Source organism: Oncorhynchus mykiss, chromosome 14 (assembly GCF_057628025.1).
Source record: "Oncorhynchus mykiss isolate SJ-2025 chromosome 14, ASM5762802v1, whole genome shotgun sequence".
Lineage (NCBI taxonomy): Eukaryota > Metazoa > Chordata > Actinopteri > Salmoniformes > Salmonidae > Oncorhynchus > Oncorhynchus mykiss.
This window is the reverse complement of record NC_143035.1, coordinates 17,988,004-18,010,445: the sequence shown is the minus strand read 5'-3', so window position 1 is coordinate 18,010,445 and position 22,442 is coordinate 17,988,004. Positions and strand designations below refer to the sequence as shown.

Below are 22,442 nucleotides of genomic sequence, written 5' to 3'. Positions count from 1 at the left end.
GCATTTAGATGAACCTACTGTTCTATTGTTGTCAGGCCGTACATACTGTACATTTGGCTTGGCTATGAATTAACAGAAAGGAGTTGTCTGAAAGGCCAACTAGATTGGACCATCACTAGACATACATTCCCTCTGAAAGAGTTATTTCAAACACACATGAATGGGGAATCATATAGTTGGTTAACTGTTATAGACAGAGATTACAGGATCTCAGTGTAACGTTACTGTACAGTTCCATGAGCTGTTCCCAGCTTGGCCTTGACACTCATGAGTGGCCACATTTGTCCTTCCTGCCACTTCAAAGCCCTCCAAAAAATAGCGAGCGCCATTTCCTTATTTTCATCACCCACTGACAGCATAACTGAGAGGGGGGTGGCCTACCTTCGCTCTGTGTTAGTATTACACCCGCATGTTAGCAAAACACTGAGGTTCTCTGTGACACACCAGACAGGACTTAATGGGACTTAATGTCATTTGTTATTCTTTCCGAAAGGAAACCTACTGAACCGCTACTGTTTAAACTGAGACTCAATAGGATGTTTTCTATAGACCATGATTTAGTAATGAGACAAGGAACCCTCAGTGTCCTGTAGCATTACTCAATGTGAAGGCCCCAAGGCTTAGTGTGCGGTACTGTGTGTGCTAGTTCAGGTGGAAAAATAACAGTCCAATCAGGCACGTTTTTTTCTCTGAATCATAATCATAATATGGACAAATGATGCTCGTTCAAGCAAGTTTGGAAAGTTAATTTAACATTTCAACTTTCCAGGGTAGTGCAACGGTCTTGAAATCAATTCTGAGAAAACACACTAAAAACAAGAAGTTCCACTAAAATTAGGGAGTCATAATCCATGACCAGTCTTATGCAGTCTAAAACCTTGCTATTCTACAAAGAGAATAATGCCAATAACCTTGTACTGAACAACAGAGACCAACAGTACGTTACTTTCTTTTCATGTCTTCATCTTGGCTTGCCTACTGTTTGAGCATTACAAATAGCCACACTCTAGTTAGTCATAAACTCTCCCCGTTAAAATGATTTACGAATCCTGTTTTCTTTCAGACCTGTTTGAAAGGAGGGTCAATGACCACATGTAAAGCACCACACAGCGCTAGTCAGCAGTCCACTAAATGTGCCATTCATGTCGCAGCACTACTGGCCTAGTCCGATAAACTGGAAGTGGTCGGCCAGAAAGAAGTCAGTTTACTCTCTTATAGTGAAGGTTTACACATTTAGGAAACCACCCTTGCCTGATGACATAGGGCGGCTTCTTTTCTGAAGGGAAAGTTTCCAGCCATTTCCAAATCAGCTCCTGGAAAATCGCAACAAAACGTCCCTCTTAATTATGTGAGGTTCTCCTGAACACACAGCTTATATTCACCGCCGATAGTATCGGCAGGGAGCTAATCTGAAGCAAATGTCTATTTATCTTGGCATGAAATCTATCTAGCACTTTGCACAAGCTAGGAATTAGAGGTCAACCCTTAAATATCCTTTTAGGCTTAGTCGACTTGCACCAAAGGAGTGTCTACTGAATATTTAATTCCATTCTCCTGCTTCCTGTCTCTGTTAACACAGACAAGTATTTCATACTCAGCTATAAGTGAGCCTAAAATAAACTCTTTGTTGTCCTAACCTGATAAACACGTGTTTGACATGGTCTTTTGAGAAAGAACAGTGTTTGTTTGAGCATACCAGTGTTTAAGAAACATCATGGTGTGGAATGAAGAACTTTGAGGACAAGCAAAGTTCAACAATGACTGCCAAGCATTTGTCTTCCGATGTCAGTCTTTAAAAAAAGGCTTAGTCCTCTTTCCTGCTTAATTTTTTAATACTGCAATAAAGCCAGTGATGGCAGTGTTTGGTAAATAAAGAATGTAACGATGTCTTTTTGCATTCCGATTATGTTACATTCCTCATGCATTATTATTCCCCATGTTACGCTAAGGCCTTTCTAATGCATGGGGGGGTTCTTACTTTGAAGTGTATAAAGCACCAGCTGTCATCTTCTCGGCTGCCCCCACTGTTTACACTGGTGGGGAAAGAGTGTGTGTGTGTGTTTGTGTGTGTATGTGTGTGTGTGCCCACTTAGCACCTTTTTTTTCCTACCTAGGACCTAAAAGGGTTCATCGGCTGTCCCTATAGGAGAACCCTTTGAAGAACCCTTTTTGGTTCCATGTAGAACCCTTTTTGTTCCAGGTAGAACACTCTTGGGTTCCATGCAAAACCCATTCCACAGAGGGTTTGACATGGAACCAAAAAGGGTTCTACCTTGAACCAAAAGGGTGCTTACATGGCAACTTCATGCACAATGCAGGCAACCCCATGCACACATGTATCTAAGTTGAAGATACCTCGTTAGAAACCAGACAGAAAGCTGTTCCCAGTGATGGAGTCTTAACCATCGCATTGCATCAGACCTACAAAGCCAAGCTCACGTGGAGTTCAAAACCTTTTTCACCGATAACTGGAAGACACAGTAACATCATGACAGTAAACAGATTATTTTTATTTTAAAAGCTGGGGTCAGCAGGGTTTGTCTCAGAGGTGGGGTGAAATTGGAGGCTCAAGAGTTTCTCTGAGACTTTCCTCAGGGAGAATAATTGTCTGGGTGGATACGTCTGACTTCACTGCGATGGACAGCATCCAAGACAAACTCTTCACACTTTCTAGGGCAGAGTGCCTTAGAAGCCACTGACCAAACATAAGTCTTCACAATGCAGACAATACACAACAGCCTATTTGGGACATTGGAACATTGTGATGTCTCGTTGACATGGCATTTATCTTTCGAGTTGAACTCAATCAAAGTGTCCATCCCCAATTTAGGCCACCAGTGTTTTTACGATTTTCAGAGATGGTAATATAAGCGAATTGTAGTTCTTCTACCTTTGATGTGGAGGATCCTATCTTTTCTTATGAAATACGTTGTCACAATCCATAGACAGATTCAAAATAGCAAATCCAATCTCCTCTCTAAAATTGTCGCCTTTGATGTAAAATCGCAAAAACGCACCTAGAAGTTAAACTTATCTGAACTCCTTTTTTTGGACCCCAGGACAATAGCCCTCCTGCACTTAGGTGTATGGTTAGGCTTTTACAGCAAATTCAATTCTTCAGTTGTCCATATAAAAATGTCTTCAAATTCTGTCTCGTATCTACGAGATCAAACACTTCAATATAAAACTATTATGGAATCACTAAACATAAGCCGTATCAAAAACGTTACCAACCTGTGCTGAGGCCTATGAAGCCTATGAAGCTTCTGCCTTCCCTGGGGATTGTCTTCTATGTTACCTACAGATGTAGAATTTTAATTTGACCAGTATTGTCACAGCAAAATAATCCTGCAACAACAGGATGAATGTGTTGAATGTTTAGTCCATAATATTGCTTGATTGGTGATTAGGCTATTAGCTGGCCAAAAGCAGGCTACATGAAAAGTGAAATACTGTTAATAAAACCGTGTGTTAGTGTGGGTTTTCAGTGCATTTACGTAAACCACAAAGCTCATCTGCATTTCCTGTGGTACAACAAAAGAGTGATAAAAGGAATATCCTACAGCTGTATGTAAAATACGATTTATTATCTATTCACTTTCTGTGTCACACTGCCCAGCTGTCTGCAGAAACATTCCACAGTGGATTATGGTGTCAACAAGGTCTAAATGAAAAACGTCTCTTTGGACAGCTTTATTGAGGTCATCGTATTTTCCTCCAAATGATTTCTAATGTTTATGTTATATTTAATGTCTTGTCAGTGGGATTATTTGTGTTTATATCGTCTTGTTTTTTTTCTACTTCTTTGTTTTTATTGCTAGTTTTTATATTACTGTGCTTGGCCTGACTGTGTCTTTCATAAATAAGGATGAACTTTTTTGTTTTACAGAAAAAAATAGACTATGCGTGTTATCTGAACACTGGATCACAACAAGCCCTGCTGTTCCAAATGAGGACTTCTGACTGGGGACATATAGTAGCTTGAGATGTTTCAAACATACTGTAGTCCTCAAAAGGAGCTTAGGTTTTTCAGCTTTATCCTTGGCACCAAGGCCCGTGCCCTCTGGAAGCTAACACAATCCCACAAGGGCTGAAAAGTGTAATACCTCATGCCAGCTCTGTGCGGACATAATGGTAAATTGTCTAAATTTCACCCTTCGAGGTAAACTGTGCACTGTTGCCATTTCCCTTCAAATTATGGCCATACAGTAGCTTCAGACGACGATGAGAATAACTTTGCCTATCAGCAGAATACAACTATATTCTATAACCATGTGAAATTGATGGGGTGAATATGACCTGTTCCAACCAGAGGCTTAAATGCAGGTAATTACATCTTAAATTCAACTCTATCTTTTTATTGGACTCTTAGTGACTGGTTCAGGGTGAGTTTAAGATGAGTTGGCATGCTCATGGCATCTTAAAATAGCATGTGGTCCCAGGCTCCTTTCAACTTCAGAAATTAGCGGGTTGGGTTGGTAAACATTTTAACCTTGCTACAGTAAATTACCTTTAACTAATTAATAAATCTCTCGCCCTCACATGTGTTTTACATCTCAGGTTGACGCAAGCAGCAGTAAAAACACAAAACCCAGAGCTCAGAGCAGTATCAACTAACTGACATTGCAGCAGACATTGTGATCTGTTCCAATTAGCGAGCTAGCAATTTCACTCATTCGTCTAAAAGCTTCCCTGTACTGTATTTTCATCATCTAGGTTTTGAAGCAATTTAAAACAGAGGGGAAAAAAATTGTGAAATGTTAACTTGTTTTAATCTTACAAGAGCTGAATTATGTGTTTAGAATCAAGAACCAAGGTTTAATTATTTATTTATTTATTTTCCCCATGGACAATTAGACTACAAACTTCCCAGAGAAGTGTCAGCCTGACGATTATTCAGGATGATGGCCGGTGGAGCCTTCCTTCACGCTCTCTGTTGAATAACTCTCAGATGAGACCTGCAAGGGTATCTGCTTAGATTCACAGCCCAGAGTTATGACAACAGGCAAGGCAAAGAAGGGATTACCTCTCAAGATGTCAGTCTCCATTCGCCGTACTGACGCATGAGCAGTGCACTAAACGGTCACAATGAGAGTTAGAAATGTCGACGTTTGGAGGGTTTTTGCACATGGATACTGCATTTGTTTCTCCATAGCACATTATTTAAATATGGGAGATGACAGATAATTATACAGCATGCGGGTTTGGGTATGCTTGTCATCTGTATATTTAGGAGTCATTTGTCATTTTCAACGAGGTGTATTCTAATTCACTGGAATCTTTTTTTTCTATGGATATTATTTTATCATGGTAAATGATGTAGTAAGTTAGTATACGTAAGAGAAAATAAAGTAGACGGCACGGGTCAAAATTTTGATTTATGACCCTATGTCCGGATGACGCGTACATGCCCAAATATGGGCATCCGTCCAGGACATCCTGTTCCTGTTGTCACGTGTTAGAGGGTGTGTTATTTTATATCTATATTGCATCTATTCCTTTGAAGTTGTCATAATGATTGATGTGTAGGGACCTGGTTGAACTGTGGGGGTGTGGGTTTAAGATTTCAAAGAGGGTGATCCCACAGCCACCCTATTTTATTGCCCTTAGGGTTGTTGTCTATGATGTAGGAATGTCCGGGGGGGTTGTTTTAGCGGCAGACGCATTATAAATAAAGCCCAGAACAAGACATGCGGCCCCAGAACACTAAACAAGATTTTAAAAATAAACATGGATTTCGTGATCAGTGGCAAAGCAATAATGACTGTAACAATGGAAGCAGGACCGTGGCTGAAACATAGAGAAAGGGCCAAGTATAAAGCCACAATATACGATGCGCCAAAAAAGCGGTTTCTAAGTGTGTATAGAACCCAAATACCGCCCGCAACTGCGCTGAAAGATCAAGTGATGATGTCTAATGGACAGCAATGGGGGGTATCAGTTTGATTACCTGGCCTGTAGAGGGAAGCTCTATACGGTAGCCGAAGGAGAAGAATATACAGACCAGACTTTAGGAGTGGACTACGGGCTTGAAGACTGGACGTTTTTTCGCAAGGTTGTGTGTCCCGAACTGAGAGTTATCACAAAGTGGTATAGCTTGTTCACGGGCTACGAGACCCGTTGGGAAGGTACCCCTGACTCCTCAGGAAGAGTATTTCACAGGGTGAACCAAAACATTCGTGATGGAGGCCTGACTTTAGGTTGCGCATGCTTATTCCTTTTAAAAGTTGGGATCTAATGGGATTGAACATTTTAGAGTTGATGGATGCTCTTTTTGTACAGAGCCAACAGCGGGAGAACATTGTTCATCTAAGGAAGTGCATAATGTATACAAATCCTGAGGATTATGATTCAAAGGAACCCCAAGAAGGTATATCCTCAGAAGTGTCAGCCCCCGAAGAAAACTAAGTACGCGGCTGCGTTAACCACGCCCTGGTATCCAGTTTTTAATTTCAGCATATGCCATGCTTATTCCTACAACATACCAGGACTCCGATACGTCATGGGGGCCAGACCCTAAGGACTCTATGCCTCGCAGCCCACCATCCTACTCCCCCCAGACAAGACCCACGACACCCCCTACATGTATACAGCCTGAGGATGTGTTTGATGGGGTGGTCAGTACTATTTTTGTGGAAAATTTCAAGGCCTCTGTAGTCACACTTTTAGACGTGGTGATTGGAGAGTGTATAAGAGAAAAATGCATCGGTTGTGAGATCAATCACCCCAGCCAGCGCCGTCATCCGTGACTATACGAGCACCCAAGATACTACTTCTTCAACCATTTTGAGGAGCTGGTGAAAAGACTGTGGTCCTGCAGGTTTATACCTTCGCTGGTCAGAGCCCTGGAGTCTATGGGTCTTGTGCAGTCTATTCCCAGAGTTTACGGGGTAACCAAGGCTTTCCTACATGAACTGAAGGAGGCGATCTACATTCACGAGAAACTCAAAGAAATCCGACACACCCTGGTGGACGACAACAAATACAGGGAAGCTGTGGTGGCTGATGTGATGACTTTCTGGCTCAATAAACCCCAAGAGACCGTGTGACAATACATATTTGTTATTTAGATGTAAAGCAATGGGCAACTACATGCATACAATGTTAGAGAGAATAAATAAATGTTTTCTTTTGAGAGAACTTACAAATGTTATGCATCAAATTATTGAAAATAAAGTGAACAATGTATCGTTCTACACAACACACAATGTCTGGGCTAATGTAGAGTGTGTGCTAAAAATGGAGCAAATCATGAATCATGTACGACATACGGGGGCGAGAGTCTACAATGGACACAACTGGTATCCCGTCATGTGGATGATTCTGAAGAACTAGAAACAACTTTGTCTAAGATTTTACTTTATTTGTTTGAAACACCATTTAATTGTAACATGTATCATATTTGTTGTTTATATACTTATATAGCGGATGTGTGTGTTTTAAAAATTCAGCGACACAAGTATGTAAATCATAACCAAATACATTACATGCTGGGATCATTGAGAAAATGGGGACAAGTAACCTGCAACGAATCCTGAATTGTCTGTATACGTTTGCAAAAAAATGAATCTAAATGAAATGTTGTCGTTATTTGAAAGTGGCTCATTAACGTTATTGTACCTCAGAGAGGCAAGAAGGATGGCGGAGCAGATGTTGAAAAACATTTATTATAACCCCTCTAACCCCGGGTCTTATGGGGGTGAAGAGCGTTTACAGAGAGCTATAGCCGAAGAAACAGGTAGCCGGTTAAGCGCTGCTAAAGTGAATAAGTGGTTAGCCTATTGCAAAGCATAGCTTATTACCAGGATTGTGAACGTTTATGAGGTAGGTCCATTTATTGCTTATGATTTCTGATTGCAATAGGCTATCTAAAGCTTCCTTCTCTGACCCCCACCACCCTGGGGTTGACATATTATTTGCACTACAAGCTCGAGGGTCCTTTCGGCTATGACGGATGAATTTGACTGAACAAGTCGTTCCAGCAGGGCAATAAATTGTTCAAGATCTGCTTCACCATTGGGTAAAATAAGAGATACCGTGTTATGCAGGCTATCTCCACAAATTTCCAACTATAAGACATCACGAGGTTCGCCATAATCTCTTGCCCTGTTTAACACTTCGTTCAGAGAATCAAATATCATTACATAAAACACAGCATAGTCAAGATTCTGATTCACCCATGTGAAATTGAAAAACTGTTGAATCTCTGCATTGAAATTATTTCGGTACACAACCCGTACACTTCTATCAATACCATCTCCCTCCTGATTTATTAGACAATTTTCCAATTCCTCAAAAACATTGTATTGCGTTTCAGACTCTTCTGACCTGGGCGTTAATGGCTGGTTTTGTGGAGTGTGCAGCGCAGAAGATCTTAGGCTCTCATTCATCTGATTAATTACAGATATGAGGGCTTCGGGAATCTGTGATAACAGGTTTTCATTGGTCGTCCCTGACACGTTCATACGATTACTAATTTCTAGGAGTTCGGATGGAACCTGTGATAATATGCTTTCATCTATCGGTATTATGTCTGTTACCCCCGCCTCGTTCATATGGTTAATTATAGCTTAGAGTTCGGGCAGTATCTGTGATAAGAGGGTTTCAACTGTCTCAATTAGGTCTGTTGGCTCAGCCATTTGGATAATTAATGATGTGTGTTCTTGGTATCCTGTATTTGCTTTTTTTAATCGGATTGCTGTTTAACAAACGTGGCTGTCACGATCATCGTAAGAAGCGGACCAAAGTGCAGCGTGGTGTGAATGCATCATTTTAATGGATGACGAAAACTCGAAGTAAACTGAACAAAACAATAAATGAACAACGACCGTGAAGCTATATACAGAATGTGCTGACACAAGCAACTAACATAGACAATCACCCACAACCCACAATGACAAAACAGGCTACCTAAATATGGTACCCAATCAGAGACAATGACTAACACCTGCCTCTGATTGAGAACCATATCAGGCCAAACACAGAAACAGACAAACTAGACATACAACATAGAATGCCCACTCAGATCACACCCTGACCAAACAAAACATATAAACATACAAAGCAAACTATGGTCAGGGCGTGACAGTGGCATTGTTCTATGCCATAAGGATAGATCCTGACGGTATTGTCGCTCGAGTAAAGCCCCCAATCGTTTGTGGAGCAAAACCTTTCGGGATGTTAGAGCCCTGGAAAAGGCTGTGAAAAGGACACTGGCTATTCAGGTCCGGGGGTTTCCACCAAAGAATTGGCTGAATCAAGAAGGTTGGCTGCATCCCATAATAGCCGGTGTCCTTTAAAACGGTGAAATCCTACGGTTTGGTTGTTTTATTATGAATGTCTGGTGAGCCGGAATCCTCTGCATGCTCTAGATGTGTGAGGTCTTCTGTGCCGTTATACGCCGGGGAGGATTCTGAAAGAAAATAATACATACAAAATAGGTTATTAAACATTAAAAATAATTTGATAAAAAAATGTCAAATACATTTCAGGTATAATACTATATATTAACAATACATAATTAAAATACCTCGGCTTTTTTGATGAGGGCTGTTCTGACGAATCGCGGAAAACGGGGGTTCTTTACTTTTTTCACCAAGCATTCCCGATTCTGCTGGGCCTGTCTCATTGGAGCCTGAAAAAACATTATTTGTCCTTGTTTTAACATATTCAAGCCTAAAAATGTATAAATAATAAAACATGTATAATTAATAATATATATTTAAAGGCTTCATACCGTGTCCATGGAGCACCGTTTCGTGAAGCCGTAAGTGCCCAGTAGCACTTTTTGGGAGGGGCTGATTCTGAACAATGTACATGAGCCCGAGTTGTGCGTTGCTTGTTTGGGTCTGGAATATGGAGCGAATGGGTGGAGGTTTCCGGGGGAGTTGACAGGACATTTATGTCCTCTGTTCTCGGTGTGTTTGAAAAAACTTTGTACAGAACTGGAGAAGCATCCTTCTTGGTGGTATGTCAGCTGTAAACACAAAAATAGCTTTTAATATCGGGTGCACACCTTTTGTTTTTAATGTATAAATATTCTTGTGTATGTGATTATTGGACTTACGTCTACAGTAATTTGACGGGGACTGGCTGCATGTGTTTTGCTCCTCTGAATCCCCCGCTAACGAAGGCTGTTCCAAATCATTTATCCCTCTGAGCAACTGCGTAAAGGATGGATACCCTACAGACGTTAGATAATATTAACATATATTTATACGAAATAGAAACATTTTAACTTAGAAGAATATGTGTTTGACATATTAGTTAAAAAAGCATTGCCCCCCCCCCCACTAACTCACCTTCAGAAAGCTCCATTAGGATTCACGGAGGGTCTTTTAGCTGCTCTGCGTTGATAACTCTTCTGTGCTGTTGGCCTGGTGTTTGGAGTTGTGCAAATGCCTTTCGTAGCTCGTGGCTCAAATGAGAGATATTCAGTAATGACCTTACAGAGCAGGGGTGTGTTTTTCGGTCGGACAGAAAATATCTGAATGTTAAGAGTCCCCAAAACCACAGGTGTTTGTCTGGACCTATTCTGTCTGCCGCCTTATGTGCTGATTACAAAAAACATATGTTTTAAAAACCGCAGGAGTTTGTCTAGACAAGATATATTTTGCCTGGGTTGTTTGAATTTTTACCCCCCCCCCCCCCCCAGGCATCCTTTGGGGTGAGGTAAATACGTATTTGAAAGGCATGTGTGGCAAATTAATCGAAAGTGCCCATTTTAAGAGATTATTTTGGTTTCAAACGACCCCACACACTTTTTTGATTGGGGGTAGCCAGATATCTTGACCGAAAGAGAGAGAGAGAGCCTTGAGTGCAGATACCATGGCATTGTTGAACTCACACCCCTCCCCTTTTGTTTTTGAAGTACACACACCTACACTCGTGCATGCACATGCCCACACATGCGTGCACACGTCTTTTCCGAAATTATTTTTTTCCAAATTATTTTTCCGAATTATTTTTCTCAGGGACAGATTGGGAGAGAGAGAAAGGCGCGTGATATTCCTTTCGTTAAACGGGGAGATACCTCTTTAAAACAGACCTTTTTAGAACATCTTAGAATTAATCCAAAACAATTTTACACATTTTATTTTTATTTATTTATTTCACCTTTATTTAACCAGGTAGGCTAGTTGAGAACAAGTTCTCATTTGCAACTGCGACCTGGCCAAGATAAGGCATAGCAGTGTGAACAGACAACACAGAGTTACACATGGAGTAAACAATTAACAAGTCAATAACACAGTAGAAAAAAGGGGAGTCTATATATACATTGTGTGCAAAAGGCATGAGAAGGTAGGCAAATAATTACAATTATGCAGATTAACACTGGAGTGATAAATGATCAGATGGTTATGTAAAGGTAGAGATATTGGTGTGCAAAAGAGCAGAAAAATAAATAAATAAAAACAGTATGGGGATGAGGTAGGTGAAAATGGGTGGGCTATTTACCAATAGACTATGTACAGCTGCAGCGATCGGTTAGCTGCTCAGATAGCAGATGTTTGAAGTTGGTGAGGGAGATAAAAGTCTCCAACTTCAGCGATTTTTGCAATTCGTTCCAATCACAGGCAGCAGAGAACTGGAACGAAAGGCGGCCAAATGAGGTGTTGGCTTTAGGGATGATCAGTGAGATACACCTGCTGGAGCGCGTGCTACGGATGGGTGTTGCCATCGTAACCAGTGAACTGAGATAAGGCGGAGCTTTACCTAGCATGGACTTGTAGATGACCTGGAGCCAGTGGGTCTGGCGACGAATATGTAGCGAGGGCCAGCCGACTAGAGCATACAAGTCGCAGTGGTGGGTGGTATAAGGTGCTTTAGTGACAAAACGGATGGCACTGTGATAAACTGCATCCAGTTTGCTGAGTAGAGTGTTGGAAGCAATTTTGTAGATGACATCGCCGAAGTCGAGGATCGGTAGGATAGTCAGTTTTACTAGGGTAAGTTTGGCGGCGTGAGTGAAGGAGGCTTTGTTGCGGAATAGAAAGCCGACTCTTGATTTGATTTTCGATTGGAGATGTTTGATATGGGTCTGGAAGGAGAGTTTAGAGTCTAGCCAGACACCTAGGTACTTATAGATGTCCACATATTCAAGGTCGGAACCATCCAGGAACCAACAGGTTCCTGATGCTGGTCAGGCGTGCGGGTGCAGGCAGAGAACGGTTGAAAAGCATGCATTTGGTTTTACTAGCGTTTAAGAGCAGTTGGAGGCCACGGAAGGAGTGCTGTATGGCATTGAAGCTCGTTTGGAGGTTAGATAGCACAGTGTCCAAGGACGGGCCGGAAGTATATAGAATGGTGTCGTCTGCGTAGAGGTGGATCAGGGAATCGCCCGCAGCATGAGAAACATCGTTGATATATACAGAGAAAAGAGTCGGCCCGAGAATTGAACCCTGTGGCACCCCCATAGAGACTGCCAGAGGACCGGACAGCATGCCCTCCGATTTGACACACTGAACTCTGTCTGCAAAGTAATTGGTGAACCAGGCAAGGCAGTCATCCGAAAAACCGAGGCTACTGAGTCTGCCAATAAGAATACGGTGATTGACAGAGTCGAAAGCCTTGGCAAGGTCTATGAAGACGGCTGCACAGTACTGTCTTTTATCGATGGCGGTTATGATATCGTTTAGTACCTTGAGCGTGGCTGAGGTACACCCGTGACCGGCTCGGAAACCAGATTGCACAGCGGAGAAGGTACGGTGGGATTCAAGATGGTCAGTGATCTGTTTGTTGACTTGGCTTTCGAAGACCTTAGATAGGCAGGGCAGGATGGATATTGGTCTGTAACAGTTTGGGTCCAGGGTGTCGCCCCCTTTGAAGAGGGGGATGACTGCGGCAGTTTTCCAATCCTTGGGGATCTCAGACGATATGAAAGAGAGGTTGAACAGGCTGGTAATAGGGGTTGCGACAATGGCGGCGGATAGTTTCAGGAATAGAGGGTCCAGATTGTCAAGCCCAGCTGATTTGTACGGGTCCAGGTTTTGCAGCTCTTTCAGAACATCTGCTATCTGGATTTGGGTAAAGGAGAACCTGGAGAGGCTTGGGTGAGTAGCTGCGGGGGGGGGGGTGGGAGCTGTTGGACGAGGTTGGAGTAGCCAGGCGGAAGGCATGGCCAGCCGTTGAGAAATGCTTGTTGAAGTTTTCGATAATCATGGATTTATCGGTGGTGACCGTGTTACCTAGCCTCAGTGCAGTGGGCAGCTGGGAGGAGGTGCTCTTGTTCTCCATGGACTTCACAGTGTCCCAGAACTTTTTGGAGTTGGAGCTACAGGATGCAAACTTCTGCCTGAAGAAGTTGGCTTTAGCTTTCCTGACTGACTGTGTGTATTGGTTCCTGACTTCCCTGAACAGTTGCATATCGCGGGGACTGTTCGATGTTAGTGCAGTCCGCCACAGGATGTTTTTGTGCTGGTCGAGGGCAGTCAGGTCTGGAAAGAACCAGGGGCTATATCTGTTCTTAGTTCTGCATTTTTTGAACGGAGCATGCTTATCTAAAATGGTGAGGAAGTTACTTTTAAAGAATGACCAGGCATCCTCAACTGACGGGATGAGGTCAATGTCCTTCCAGGATACCCGGGCCAGGTCGATTAGAAAGGCCTGCTCACAGAAGTGTTTTAGGGAGCGTTTGACAGTGATGAGGGGTGGTCGTTTGACTGCGCCTCCGTAGCGGATACAGGCAATGAGGCAGTGATCGCTGAGATCCTGGTTGAAGACAGCGGAGGTGTATTTGGAGGGCCAGTTGGTCAGGATGACGTCAATGAGGGTGCCCTTGTTTACAGAGTTAGGGTTGTACCTGGTGGGTTCCTTGATGATTTGAGTGAGATTGAGGGCATCTAGCTTAGATTGTAGGACTGCCGGGGTGTTAAGCATATCCCAGTTTAGGTCACCTAACAGAACAAACTCTGAAGCTAGATGGGGGGCGATCAATTCACAAATGGTGTCCAGGGCACAGCTGGGAGCTGAGGGGGGTCGGTAGCAGGCGGCAACAGTGAGAGACTTATTTCTGGAGAGAGTAATTTTCAAAATTAGTAGTTCGAACTGTTTGGGTATGGACCTGGAAAGTATGACATTACTTTGCAGGCTATCTCTGCAGTAGACTGCAACTCCTCCTCCTTTGGCAGTTCTATCTTGACGGAAGATGTTATAGTTGGGTATGGAAATCTCAGAATTTTTGGTGGCCTTCCTGAGCCAGGATTAAGACACGGCAAGGACATCAGGGTTAGCAGAGTGTGCTAGAGCAGTGAGTAAGACAAACTTAGGGAGGAGGCTTCTGATGTTGACATGCATGAAACCAAGGCTTTTTCGATCACAGAAGTCAACAAATGAGGGTGCCTGGGGACATGCAGGGCCTGGGTTTACCTCCACATCACCCGCGGAACAGAGAAGGAGTAGTATGAGGGTGCGGCTGAAGGCTATCAAAACTGGTCGCCTAGGGCGTTGGGGACAGAGAATAAGAGGAGCAGGTTTCTGGGCATGGTAGAATATATTCAGGGCATAATGCGCAAACAGGGGTATGGTGGGGTGCGGGTACAGCGGAGGTAAGCCCAGGCACTGGGTGATGATGAGAGAGGTTGTATCTCTGGACATGCTGGTTGTAATGGGTGAGGTCACCGCATGTGTGGGGGGTGGGACAAAGGAGGTAACAGGGGTATAAAGAGTGGAACTAGGGGCTCCATTGTAAACTAAAACAATGATAACTAACCTGCACAACAGTATACAAGGCATATTGACATTTGAGAGAGACATGCAGCGAGGCATACAGTAATCACAGGTGTTGAATTGGGAGAGCTAGCTAAAACAGTAGGTGAGACAACAGCTAATCAGCTAGCACAACAACAGCAGGTAGAATGGCGATTGATTAGGCAGAGAGGGTCGGATTAACTACACACAGAGCCTAAGTGTGGTACATCAGTACCAGACAGTACTAAACTTTTAATAACCTTTAATGTTTATAACATAACGTTGTAGGAAAGACTGTATTGGTATAAAATAAGACATTGTTTTGAAACGCACATAACCATTTTTCCAGAAATGCCTTTTCTCCACGACAGACTGGGGTGAGAGAGAAAAGCCCTCTTCCCCGTTTGTTGAGGGTTGAGATATAGCATTAATCCCCATTAATTCTAAATCTTTAGTACATACAGTCTTAAAACATGTTATAATTAATTTTAAAAAATTACTATTAATTTATTACAGATAAAGGGCCTGGTTAGCCCTGACCGGCATCCGTCTCCAAATCCCCATCGTCAAGACAGGCTCCCTTGCTGGCAGGATATCCCACACACGACCCGTTAAGGTTCTGTAAGTTTTCACTCCATGAATAGATCAAACGTCTGGCCTGTAGATCCTGGGTATGTCTTAAGGGTAGAAGCGGCCAGCGCATTATTTGTTCACGATTTTGGAAAAGATTGTCGAGCTTATTTATCAGTGTTATGAACATGGGATAATCAAGCCATTTAAAGCTAAACACTGGCATAAAAAAGTTTACATCCTTGCAGGCTTTGGAAAATACATATGAACTAACAGACTTTGTCACATTTGCACTATCAAATTGTTCAAATGCTACTTTGGAGTCGGGGCTATACGGCATTGAAGCAATTCTTAGGGCCTTCAGATCACTGCGACCGCAGACCAGTTCTTCCATTGCATATCCTGGCAGGGTTGTACCACTCAGAGCCTGCTCAATTTGACAGAGCGCTAGCCTTATCTTAAGCCATTCTCTCATCCGCAGCGCAAGAGAAAATATCTTGGGTTTTGCATGATAAAGGGGTTTGGGTCCGCTGTCTGTGAATATCGTAACCGTAGAATCCTCAGGTTGGAATATGTAAGACATATTTTAAACATTCTGGGGCCTCACTCAAAACTTCCTCGATGATTTTGTCATTGGGTTCATGACAAGAGATGCATAGCACCCCGAGAATTGGCCTAGGAGACATCATTTTCTGTTTAATGTTTAATGTTTATTTATAATGCGTCTGCCACAAATACAACCCCCCCCCCCCCCCCCCCCCCGGACATTCCTACTTCATAGACAACAACTCTAAGGGCAATAAAATAGGGTGGGTGTGGGGTCACCCTCTTTGAAATGTTCAAACAAATCCCCCCCAGTTCAACCAGGTCCCTACACATCAATCATCATCACAACTTCAAAGGAATAGATGCAATATAGATATAAAATAACACACCCTCTAACACGTGACAAAAGGAACCGGATGTCCTGGCCGGATGCCCATATTTGGGCATGTACGCGTCATCCGGACATAGGGTCATAAATCAAAATTTTGACCCGTGCCGTCTACTTTATTCTCTCTTACGTGGAGAGAACATTAGTGAGCTGATGTGTTCTGTTTCTCTTCTTCCATTCCAAAATGGTGGGTAGAAACCACAATATAACAAACCAAACAGGAAATTATATCGAGCAGAGGCAGATAATTGGCTTTGAAGAGTGATCCTCAGAAATATAGCTGTGACACCACATCACAGTACCTGTGAAAGGAGCAAGGGGTGCATTTACAGTATATAGGGCTGTTGAGACGAGGGTGGTCATGACAACAGGAAATTACACATCAATCTCTGACGAGGTAATCTATGCGTGACCTTTGGAAGCCCGTTCCCAGCACCAACATTGTTTTATCTGACGAGTTATGAGATAGTAAGTCAGAATGTACAGTTGAAGTCGGAAGTTTACATACACTTAGGTTGGAGTTATTAAAACTTGTTTTTCATCCAGTCCACAAATTTCTTGTTAACAAACTATAGTTTTGGCAAGTCAGTTAGGACATCTACTTTGTGCAATTTTCCAAAAATTGTTTACAGACAGATTATTTCACTTATAATTCACTGTATAACAATTCCAGTGAGTCAGAAATGTACATGCACTAAGTTGACTATGCCTTTAAACAGTTTGGAAAATTCCAGGAAATTATGTCATGGCTTCATGATAGGCTAATTGACATCATTTGAGTCATTTGGAGGGGTACCTGTAAATGTATTTAAAGGCCTACCTTCAAAATCAGTGCCTCTTTGCTCTTTGCATGGGAGATGTCAAGTAATAATTGGAGAAGACCTCAGAAAAAATACTGTAGACCTCCACAAATCTGGTCCAACCCCTGAAGGCACCATGCTCATCTGTACAAACAATGGTAAGCAAGTATAAACACCATGTACATAAAATAGTAAGCAAGTATAAACACCATGGGATCACACAGCTGCCATACTGCTCAGGAAGGAGACACGTTCGGTCTCCTAGATATGAACGTACTTTGGTGCGAAAAGTGCAAATCAATCCCAGAACAACAGCAAAGGACCTTGTGAAGATGCTGGAAGAAACAGGTTCAAACGTACAGTGTCTATATCCACAGAAAAATGAGTCCTATATCGACATAACCTGAAAGGCCGCTCAGCCAGGAAGAAGCCACTGCTCCAAAACCGCCATAAAAAAGACAGACTACGCTTTGCAACTACACATGGGGACAAAGATCGTACTTTTTGGAGAATAGTCCTCTGGTCTGATGAAACAAAAGTAGAACTGTTTGGCCATGATGACCATCATTATGTTTGGAGGAAAACGGGGGAGGCTTGCAAGCCAAAAAACATCATCCCAACTGTGAAGAAATGGGGTGGCAGCATCATGTTGTGGGGGTGCTTTGCTGCAGGAGGGACTGGTGCACTTCACAAAATAGATGGCATCATGAGGCAGGATAATTATGTGGATATATTGAAGCTGTCACGATCGCCGTAAGGAACGGACCAAAATGCAGCGTGGTATGTGTTCATCATGACGTTTTTAATTAAAGAAAGCACTGAACACTGAATACAAACTATACAAAACAATAAACGAATAACGACCGTGAAGCTATAATGAGAACTGTGCTGACACAAGCAACTAACATAGACAATCACCCACCAACAAACAGTGAAACCCAGGCTACCTAAGTATGATTCTCAATCAGAGACAACAAATGACATCTGCCTCTGATTGAGAACCATACTAGGCCGAAACATAGAAATCCCCAAAACATAGAAAAACAAACATAGACTGCCCACCCCAACTCACGCCCTGACCATACTAAATAATGACAAAACAACAGAAATAAAGGTCAGAACGTGACAGAACCAACATCTCAAGACATCAGTCAGGAAGTTGACGCTTGGTTGCAAATGGGTCTTCCAAATGAACAATGACCCCAAGCATACTTCCAAAGTTGTGGCAAAATGGCAAAACTAAATAATGACATAACAACAGAAATAAAGGTCAGAACGTGACAGTACCCCCCCCCCCCCCCCCCAAAGGTGCGGACTCCGGCCGCAAAACCTTAACCTATAGGGGAGGGTCTGGGTGGGCGTCTGTCCGCGGTGACGGCTCTGGCGCTGGACGTGGACCCCACTTCACCACAGTCTTTCTCCGCCTCATTGTCCGCCTCCGTGGCCTCCTAAACACGGCGACCCTGCTAAATGGTCCCACTGAACTGAGGGGCAGCTCGGGACTGAGGGGTAGCTCGGGACTGAGGGGCAGCTCAGGCGGCGCTGGACAGACGGCCAGCTCAGGCGGCGCTGGGCAGACTGGAGACTCCGGCAACGCTGGAGAGGAGGAAGGCTCTGACAGCGCTGGACAGAGGGGCTCTGGCGCCTCTGGACTGACGGGCTCTGGCGCCTCTGGACTGAGGGGCTCTAGCGCCTCTGGACTGAGGGGCGGAAGCTCTGGTAGCGCCGGACAGGCGGGAGCACCTGTATTGATGGGACGGAGAGACAGCCTGGTGCGGGGTGCCGGCACTGGTGGTACCGGGCTGGGGACACGCACCTCAGGGCGAATGCCTTGCATACTACGCCAAATCAACTGCTCTCTCTCTTCACACTCCCCCAATACTATTAACACCTCCTCGAGTGTCTCCTCATCTCCCATCCGTTCACTCTCCTCCATTCTGTCCAATAATTCTTCGACCCTCTCAGACTCAGCCCTCAGCTTCGCCGACAGCTCCGATAACATCCATGGCTCCTTACGGTAAACAGTGGGAGTTGGCTCAGGTCTGGCTCCTGACTCTGCCACACTCTCCCTGTGCCTCCCCCAAGAAATTTGGGGTTGCCTCTCGGGTTTCCAGCCGCTCTGCCGTGCCAGCTCATAATGCCGCCTCTGCTTTCGCTGCCTCCAGCTCGGCTTTGGGGCGGCAATGTTCCCCTGGCTCTGCCCAGGGTCCCTTCCCGTCTAGGATCTCCTCCCAAGTCCACTTCTCCAAATAGTGCTGCCTCTCTCATTGCTGCTGCTGTTGCTCCTGCTGCTGCTGCTTCTCCTGCTGCACCTGTTGCTTCCCCTGCTGCTGCTTTTCCTGCTGCCTCTGTTTACCACGCCGCTCGGTCCTTGGTTGGTGGGTGATTCTGTCACGATCGTATGATTCTCAATCAGAGACAACTAATGACACCTGCCTCTGATTGAGAACCATACTAGGCTGAAACTTAGAAATCCCAAAAACATAGAAAAATAAACATAGACTGCCCACCCCAACTCACGCCCTGACCATACTAAATAATGACAAAACAACAGAAATAAAGGTCAGAACGTGACAGAACCAACATCTCAAGACATCAGTCAGGAAGTTGACGCTTGGTTGCAAATGGGTCTTCCAAATGAACAATGACCCCAAGCATACTTCCAAAGTTGTGGCAAAATGGCTTAACTTCTCTGGGATATGTGGGGCTAGCGTCCCACCTAACCAACAACCAGCGAAATTGCAGGGCGCCAAATTAAAAACAACAGAAATCTCATAATTAAAATTCCTCAAACATACAAGTATTATACATCATTATAAAGACAACCTTCTCGTTAATCCAGCCACAGTGTCTGATTTCAAAAAGGCTTTACGGCGAAAGCACACCTTGTGATTATGTTTGGTCCACGCCATGTCACAGAAAAACATACAGCCTTTTTCCAAAGAAGGAGAGGTGTCACAAAACTCAGAAATAGCGTTAAAATTAATCACTAGCCAAAGATGATCTTGACTGGATGGCAGTCCTAGGACTCCTTGTTAGACAATAAATGTGTGTTTTGTTCGATAAACTTCATCTTTATGTCCAAAAACCTAATACGAAATTGGTAATAATAATGACTTACTATCTCATAATAACAACTAACTATCTCACAATAATGACTTGTAATCTCATTTTAATGAAATTCTATCTCATAACAACAATTTACTATCTCACTATCGCCAGTTTTGTACAACACGACTCAGACCAAAACATTCCGGACCTATTTTTCTCTCCATATCCCCGGATTTCAACCGCAAGCTCTGGACATTTACACCTGGATCTCGCAGCTGGCTAGCTGCTATCCATGTGACTATTGGCTTACGTCGATCCCAGAGCAAACATAAATTATTCCAGCTGAAGAGTTCCATCAGCCACTCCTGGGCTACAATCACCTATCCGGACCCGTTTTATTGCCGTTGCGGAGCCCCACCGGGCCTTCACGACTGGACTACCGACGTTATCTGCCCGAGGGTGTTATCCAACTGGCCCCTCCATCGCGACGTTACCTGAACGCCCATCTGCGGCCCGCTAATCGTTAGCTGTCTTATCGGCTGCTATCTGAATAGGTCTATCAGACGATTTTTCTTGGGTCACTATGACCATATCTATTTTGCCAATTGGATTGATCCCCTCTACCACACGGAACCCCACTAATCTACCGATGGAAATGCATGAGGTGGCTAAAAACAGACCTCCATCCTATGCCAGCCTGCTATCGATGGCCCGGCTAGCTGTCTGAATCGCCGTGACCCCAACCAACCTCACTACTCACTGGACCCTTATGGTCACTCGACTAAGCATGCCTCTCCTTAATGTCAATATGCCTTAATGTCAATATGGTTAGAGTTTATTGGCTTATTTCACTGTAGAGCCTCTAGCACTGCTCACTATACCTTATCCAACCTTTCAGTTCCACCACCCACATTTGCAATGACATCACCTGGTTTCAATGATGTTTCTAGAGACAATATCTCTCTCATCATCACTCACTACCTAGGTTTCCCTCCACCCTATTCACATCCTACCATACCTTTGTATGTACATTATACCTTGACGCTATTTTATCGCCCCCAGAAACCTCTTTTGACTCTCTGTTCCAGATGTTCTAGACGACCAATTCTCATAGCTTTTAGCCGTACCCTTATCCAACTCCTCTGTTCCTCTGGTGATTTAGAGGTGAATCCAGGACCTGCAGTGCCTAGCTCCACTCCTACTCCCCAGGCGCTCTCTTTTGATGACTTCTGTAACCATAATAGCCTTGGTTAACATTAAAAGTCTCCTCCCTAAGTTTGTTTTATTCACTGCTTTAGCACAATCTGCCAACCCGGATGTTCTAGCCGTGTCTGAATCCTGGCATAGGATGACCACCAAAAATTCTGAAATCTTCATCCCTAACTACAACATTTTCAGACAAGATAGAATGGCCGAAGGGGGCGGTGTTGCAATCTACTGCAAAGATAGCCTGCAGAGTTCTGTCCTACTATCCAGGTCTGTACCCCAACAATTTGAACTTCTACTTTTAAAAATCCATCTCTCTAAAAACAAGTCTCTCACCGTTGCCGCCTGCTATAAGACCACCCTCTGCCCCCAGCTGTGCTCTGGACACCATATGTAAACTGATTTCCCCCCCATCTATTTTCAGAGCTTGTGCTGCTAGGTGTTAGGAAATTATGATTAATATGACTGAACAAATCATTTTAAATGGAACTGTAAGTAAACTTATACTCTGTTATATTATGTTTAATAGGCAATATGAGTTCATAAGAAGAAATTGTGTGACAGGAGAAAGGAGTAATAAAATGTTAAAGAACACCATTCCAACTGGGCAGGAACAAATGGGTTGTGGACTGTGTAAACACATAAGGTCGTTAGCCTATGGTTGACCCAACCTGAAACTTAGCTCTGGGGTTTTTAGATTAGGCAGTGAGTGCATTCCTAGGGTTTCTGTTAATTACAACTGTCAGTTCAGTGGTGATCGATAATGTTGAGGGGTCAAAAGTTATCTGGGAGTGTGTTAGTAAGTTAGAATGAACTTTTCACCTTACTTTGTCCTGTCGAGAGGAGGGGGTTCGGTTAAGGCAGTGAAATGACGTCATGATCTGTATTTAAACTGATGCATGTGTTTGAGTGGTAGCGCACTCCGAGAATAAATTCTAGTACCTATTATTTAAAGACTGGTCTGCGTCGATTTTATGCAAACAAGAAATCTTACAAATCCTTCATAAAATAGATGAAGGGCTTTCAATTGATGAAAGCACATTGGCTTAATTAAATTATACTAAAACTAGGCGACCTGAACTGGAACATGCTTAACACCCCAGCCATCCTACAGTTTAACACCCCAGCTTGAAGCCCTCAATCTCACACAAATTATCAATGAACCTACCAGGTACCATTCCAAGCCGTAAACA

General features: G+C 43.5%; 1 pseudogene; it reads left to right on the top strand.

Moving 5' to 3' along the window:
- The first annotated feature begins 6,346 nt into the window (after positions 1–6,346).
- LOC149978311 (uncharacterized) lies at positions 6,347–21,683 on the top strand (annotated as a pseudogene).
- Positions 21,684–22,442: the final 759 nt, after the last annotated feature.